Source organism: Mus caroli, unplaced genomic scaffold (genome assembly GCF_978045245.1).
Source record: "Mus caroli unplaced genomic scaffold, Mus_caroli_1 scaffold_14, whole genome shotgun sequence".
Taxonomy (NCBI): Eukaryota; Metazoa; Chordata; class Mammalia; order Rodentia; family Muridae; genus Mus; species Mus caroli.
The window spans coordinates 31,117,697-31,124,706 of NW_028227269.1; the positions used below are offsets into that span (position 1 = coordinate 31,117,697).

The following is a 7,010-nucleotide window of genomic DNA, read 5'->3' on the forward strand; positions in this document are numbered from 1 at the left end:
TTACACTCATTAGATTGGTCTCCCTTAACCATCCCATGTAACACAGCATCCATCCATAAGTCGCTTCTGTGCTTTCTATTGATAGCACATGATTTCCCATTGTGTCTTTTGTCTATGTTTCCTCACATGATGGCTGATTATATCAGAGTCTGGTGCAGTTCTCTACATAGAACAGAAGCCAACATAGCAGATCGGGCTGTCAGGACAGACAGGTGTGTTTGCACCATGCACCAGCATGCCAGCCCTAGCTGGTTCTTGGGCCATTCCTGGAAAGTATGAGGGTCCTTTTGGGCCCTAACATGTCAGCCATGTTAATAGTGAATGAGTGGACCATGACAGTGTGGCATTAGGGGAGGTCGTTGAAGTATCAGGAAAAAGTACTCTGCATAGGTCATTAGAAAAGCAGTGAACTCACATTAAAGTTATTAATAATGTTAGGTGAGGGCTGGCGAGATGGCTCATCAGATAAGTGGGCTTGGTGCCAAACCTGAAAATTTGAGTTCATTCCCTGGAAATCCATGGTTTAAAGAGGAGAACTGATTTCCGTGAGTGGATCTGATATCCGCATACACACATAAATTATATACATAAATATATACTACCTGTAAAAGCACATAAGTACATTGTATATACTTATATATTATATTATATAAGTATAGATATGTAAGTATTATACATTATATACATATGTAGTATAAGTACATATTAGTGCATACTTGTAAGTATATGTGTAAATATGCATGTATATAAAAGGTTGCTTCCTGATAATTGATGGGATACTGTCTTAGTCAGGGTTTCTATTCCTGCACAAACATCATGACCAAGAAGCAGTTGGGGAGGAAAGGGTTTTTTCAGCTTACATTTCCATACTGCTGTTCATCACCAAGGAAGTCAGGACTGGAACTCAAGCAGGCCAGAAAACAGGAGCTGATGCAGAGGCCATGGAGGGATGTGTTTTACTGGCTTGCTTCCCCTGGCTTGCTCAGCCTGCTCTCTTATAGAATCCAAGACTACCAGCCCTGAGATGGTCCCACCCACAAGGGGCCTTTCCCCCTTGATCACTAATTGAGAAAATGCCTTACAGTTGGATCTCATGGAGGTATTTCCTCAACTGAAGCTCCTTTCTCTGTGATAACTCCAGCTGTGTCAAGTTGATGCAAAACCAGCCAGTACAGGTACAGAACAAACTGAAAGGGGGCCACAGATGGCTGTTTGGTTGACCAGCAGAAAACGGGAACATGATTGGAAGCAGGGTGTCTAGATAGGCTCGACACTGCCTGTAAAAGCACGGAGGCCATTCTCTTTATAAGAGCATTGCTTGACACAAATCCAAGGAAAAGTGATCTGCTGCTGGTGCCAGGGCCCGGGTGTGCATCGACAGATGTGTGTAACTCACAGAACCGAAAAGAGACAGTGAAGGGGCTCTGGGTGGCATTCCTGTGGGCAGCTGCAAGTTGGAGAGGCTCCAGTTCACTCCGCTTTCTTACATTTCCCTTTTAAAATATTTTTCTTCTACTTTTTTTTTTCTTTTTCCTGTTGTCTTATGTAGTCCTGGCTGGCCTCAAATTCATAGAGATCTGCCTGCCTCTGCCTCCTGAGTGTTGGGGTTAAAGGTGTGTTCTACCATGCACAATCTCCTTTTAAAATATTTTTACATTTGAAACTTTTCAGCAGAGATTGACATCTGAGAGCATGTCTCTGTGAATGCTTATGCAGACAGCCACATAAACACTTGTCTAAATCAAGATACTGGACATCCATCCCCAAAAGGTTCCATGCCTATCACAAGTGCCTATCCAAGGTAACTACTACCAAGTATTTTCATCTAGTTTGTTCCTTTTGCGCTTCATGTAAACAGGACAACACACATGGCTATTTGTTGTCTTGTGTTTTAGTATGCTTCTTCCTTCTCTCAGAATAATTACTGTGAGGTTCACACTTCTGTGAGTCTCGGCAATTTGCTTTCTGTAACAGCTGTCATCTTCCTTTGTATCAACATACCAAGATTTGTCTACCATTTCCTGTTGATGGGTGGGCATGGGGGTTGTTTGGTCTAAAACTGCACTCGACTTTCTCGTACAAGTCTTTTTGTGTCTACTCACTTTGCATGCATGTGTTTGTGGTGTATGTGCCTGTGTGGTCTGTGTGTTGGGGGTGGGGGGAAGTTGCTTGTGTGTGTGTGTGTGTGTGTGTGTGTGTGTGTGTGTGTGTATGTGTGTGTGGCCCGAGGATGAGAGGGCAACCTCAGGTGCTGCTCCTTCTCAGGAGCTGTCACCTTCTTTCTTGGTACTGAATCTCTCCTCGGATCCAGGGCTTGCCCATTAGGTTAGACTGTCTTGATCTGCTTGTCCCCACCTACTTCCCATTGCTATTATAAGAACACATCACCCACATGGCTTTTTACACGGATGCTGAGGGTCAAATTTCACCAAGTGAACTGTTTCTCTAGTTCCTGCTGATCACTTTTGACCATTGCATGGAGGCTGTAGATTTCTTGTGTGTGTTTTTTAAATTTATCATCATCAGTGTGTGTGTGTGTGTGTGTGTGTGTGTGTGTAGTATATGTGTCACAGAGGACATGTATAGGTCAGAGGATGACCTTGTAGAGTCAGTTCTCTCCTTCCAACTTTATGTGGGTCACCAGGCTTCCACCGTGACATGCACTCTCACTCCTTGAATCATCTTGCTGGCTCATATGAATGTTACTACTAAGGGGAGGCCTGGCAGCTCTAGGACAATAGCTGGTCTTGGTCTGAGGTGGCCTGGAGAGCACTGTACAGGAACTCAGTTGCCACTGACCCAGATGATGTCAGATTGCTCTGCCACTTAGACTTTATTGGAGAAAAGAGGATTTGAGAGGAAAGATACAAAAGATTTTAAATGGTCATTTTGGTTTTTTCTCTCCGTTCCTCTCGTTGTTAGTTTGTTTTTCTAGACAGGGTTTCTCTGTGTTACCCTGGCTCTCTCTCTGCCTCTCTGCCTCTCTGCCTCTCTGCCTCTCTGCCTCTCTGCCTCTCTGCCTCTCTGCCTCTCTGCCTCTCTGCCTCTCTCTGCCTCTCTGCCTCTCTGCCTCTCTGCCTCTCTGCCTCTCTGCCTCTCTGCCTCTCTGCCTCTCTACCTCTCTGCCTCTCTTCCTCTCTGCTTCTGCTTCTGACATGGCTGGCGCAGCCTTAATCATGTGGGTGTTGTTAGACCCAAGGGCCTCTTCCATCCTTGTCAAGGGGAGTGCTAAGCTTCTCTGTTTTCATTCATTTTTCTCTTTTTTCCCCTCCCCCTCTTAATCAACACTTTTCCCCCCTTTGAGACAGAGTCTCACACTGTAACCTAAGCTGGCCTCAAACTCAGCAGTCAAGTGCTGGAATTTCAGGTGGGTGCCACCATGCATAGCTTCAAGATATCATTTTTGTGTGCCTATAAAGGACTTTGCATTCTTTTGGTGGCAGGGAGAAAGGAGACAGTCTCTCTTCACATCGCCCTGGCTATCCCGGAACTCACTAGGTAGACCAGGCTGGCCTCTGACTCTGTGGCTCAGGAGTTTGCATTCTTAACCAGGACCAGGAGAATCATGAGATAGGATATGAATCCAGGAAACCAACAATGTCCTAAGGAAGTGACATTGAGCCACCTACAGCATGAGGCCCCGAGCAAAGGCTCTTCTACATTATTCATGGAGGACGTTCTCACATCCATGAGATCACCATTCACCACCTGTAAGCATCATTTCCCAGAACTGAGATAAGAGAGGGACTCTCCCTAATTTCTGCAAAGAATTCTGTGTTTCCCAAGTGATTCTCATCTCCATGGCAACACTGCTAGTAAATACCCACTTTCCTAATACTAGCCTCCTCAGGCATCGCCGGCTTCAGACGATCAGCTGGTCACTGATTAAGAAATTGCTATGTGTGGGTACCACATGAAGCAGCTCATGCTAATTTTAACTTAACCTGTACACAGAGACACAGCTTTTATTCTTCTTCTCTAATGAACAAAGAAGCAGAAACCCAGACAGGTGGATAACCCACCCAAAGACACACAGCAGAGCCACGATATGATCTCATATATTTCTGGCCCTTTGGCCTAGCACTAAGTCTGACCTGCTGCTTATGGGGAGGGCTAAGAAGTATAGCCCCAGCTTGGCCAGAACAGGATGGTTTGGAGACAGCAACCACATCCTTCACCTCCTGCAAGTTCTATTGAGCCTGCACCCCTCCTCCTCAAACAGACCCACACCTGGCCAATGGAACCCTTTTCTGGAACGCCAATCCAGAGTGCAGAAGCCGACTCTTGTGAAAGGAGGGGATGGAGCCCAGAGGAGTCCTGCTGGGGTGCCAGCTGACACCTGGATATCAGAATCCCCTGGAGGTTCACGTCTCATGATCAGACTCAAACAATCTCTAGGACAATGTCAGTAGTGTTTAAAAGTTAACCCCCAGGGCACGCAGGCAGTGAATGTAGGTGACTACACAGAGGAGGAGGATGGAGAAGAGAAGGAAAAGGCCACACTGTTTCAGTTACACTGGCTTGGAGGTCAGATGCAGCAGACACACAGCCACGTGGCAAGGAGGAAGGCTGTAGAATAAGGAAGCCCAAAGTACCAGAAAAGGCCATCATTAAAGACAAGCAAGCAAACAAACAAAAACCCAAGAGACAGAGTAAAGAAAAAGAATGGGTTGCTAGAAAGGTGGACAGATCCAACCAAACCTCACAGCTTCCCACTGGGGACTGTACTCATGGGAGGGAATTCTGGGATAGAAAGTGCAGCATCTCTTTAACTACTCCACCTGTCAATTTAACATGGCTTAAAGTGGGCCCGCTTCCCTAGGGGCAGCCCCTTGGCCAGATGATCGACCTCACTGACTGAATTCACATTTTTTCCCCCTGTCTTGAGTAGCTTGTCTCTACCAAGGCAGGAGATTTCATTCTCTTGAGTAGAATGAACCAGTTTTCCCTTAACGTTCTGTCGGACAGACAAGAAGTTGCTCTGGTTGGAGGCTCGGGGTTCTAATAGACAGCAACTTCAGGGAAGGAGTCAGGAGAGCCAGAATGGGATGTTCAGCATGGGTGACCACAATGTCAGGCGCCCCAGAAGCAGAGATTCCGTCCAGTCCTGTGAACAATGGGGACACGTCTAATAAAATGCTAGCTCCGGGGGTCCTGGGCAAAGGGAAAGGGCTTGGATTGCTAGTCTGCCCTAGAGTGTGGAAGCTTTGAGGAGAGTAAAAACAGCTGCTGGCTGGGCCAGTGGGCTTTGCATCCGTGGGCCACACAAATGCTGGAGGAAGAGGGGCAGCCCAGGCTCGGTGCCCTGAGGTCTGTCCCTTAGCTGGCCAGAACCACAGGCCCCACCCTTCGAGGCTGGCTTCATGCCTGATGATGGAGGTAGAGGGAGATTCTTGACTGAGTGAAGAGTCCACCCTTGACTGAGCTAAATAGCCTCTTCAACATGAGCATGAATCATTGGCATGGGACCCTCTGACCTCCAAGGAGTTGAGATGCAGTGACACACGGCTCTTCCGGTCCAATGAACCTGACCTTTGCAGCCAGAGTGGCTGCCAGGCCATCAAAATGCTCATCATGGCTCTTAGTCCAGGTTCCCCACTGGCCTTAGAGTGTGATGGGAAAATGAAGTTGTGGGTTTTCCTGGTCCTATACTCTCTGAGCTTACTCCAACTCCACAAACCCAGAACTTTCCCTCCTGAGCTTCTCAGTCTCTCATTCCTCCGCAGTATAGGGCTGGGACATGTACTTAGGAAATACTGATGGCAAGCTTAGCAATGAGCCTTGTCAGAGACTATGATTTGGGCTTCAACAAATCCGAGTTCCAATGTAAGCTGTGCTGCTGCCTGCTGTCTGCGAGGCGGAGATAGATGCCGAGACTCTACGGCTCAGTTTGCTTGTATATAAAGGATGGCTAATTCTTCATGGAGCTGATAGGAGGATTAAACGTAGAAGCATATGGCAAGCAGGAGGGGGCACAACAAGTGAGTTTCCTTTATCTAGACAACTGAACTGCCTGAACACTCCTCCAGAGGAGGAAGGGGAACCAGTGGAACCTGTCAGGGGAGGGGACCCTGTTGGTTTCTAGGGTCACATCTGTCACTGTGGAGGGTGAATGACGCATCTGCTGGGCCCCAAGTTTATCCTAGGGAGAGGCTTATACTGCAGCTGTTGCCACAGCGACCCACGGGGTGATGTTTGCAGTGCGGCTCTGTTTCAGCACAGCATGGCACAATCCCTGAATCTACAGCCCAGTCCCAGTGACACCTGCTTTCTCCATATGGTTTTCCAGCTCCTCCTGAACCCACAGTAACCTCAGCTAGAGGAGGGAGGAAGGGACTCGGTGGAATAGTCACAGCGGCAACCTTTAAAGGAGACATATCAAACTTTACAAGGTATTTAAATATGATTACCGTGCATGTGTGTACAATGGGGGGCAGGTATGCATGCTTGGTGTGTGTGTGTGTGTGTGTGTGTGTGTATAGTCAGTTCTCTCCTGTCACTTCTATGGATTCTAGAGAGTGAACTCATATCCCTGAGTTTGGTCTGCTGACACCTTAGCCCATGAAGCTATTTTACAGCCTTATATTAATCTTAAGAGTGTTTCTGTATCAAAGCAGAAAGACTCTTAACTGGCTTTGACTTGTTCTGATGAGCTGCAGTTTCAGCCTCAGCTTGCTGTTACCTGGACAAGCTCTATGGTGTCTTACTCTGATTTGAGTATTTGATCAATGCAAAGTCACTACATACCTTGGAGTCGCTATAGGATTTACAGGACATGCTTAGGGACCTTACTTCTTGGGATGACTACTAAAGTCCCACAGGCAGGACAGTTCTCAGCTTGATTTTTAGGAAAAGACATCAAGTCTGAGAGAAGTTGGGCAACTTGCTAAAGGTCACACAGTTTACTGGTATCTTGCTATTCTTCCACTGTGGATCAGGATGAAGCAAGCACTATGGTTTGACTTGTAGAGCATTTGCAATGCATTCTGCATACATGTAAGCGATCTGCT

At 46.9% G+C, this 7,010-nt stretch overlaps 1 pseudogene; it reads right to left on the reverse strand.

The window, feature by feature from the left end:
• Positions 1-3,151: 3,151 nt before the first annotated feature.
• Positions 3,152-3,255, reverse strand: LOC115032888 (U6atac minor spliceosomal RNA; annotated as a pseudogene).
• Positions 3,256-7,010: the final 3,755 nt, after the last annotated feature.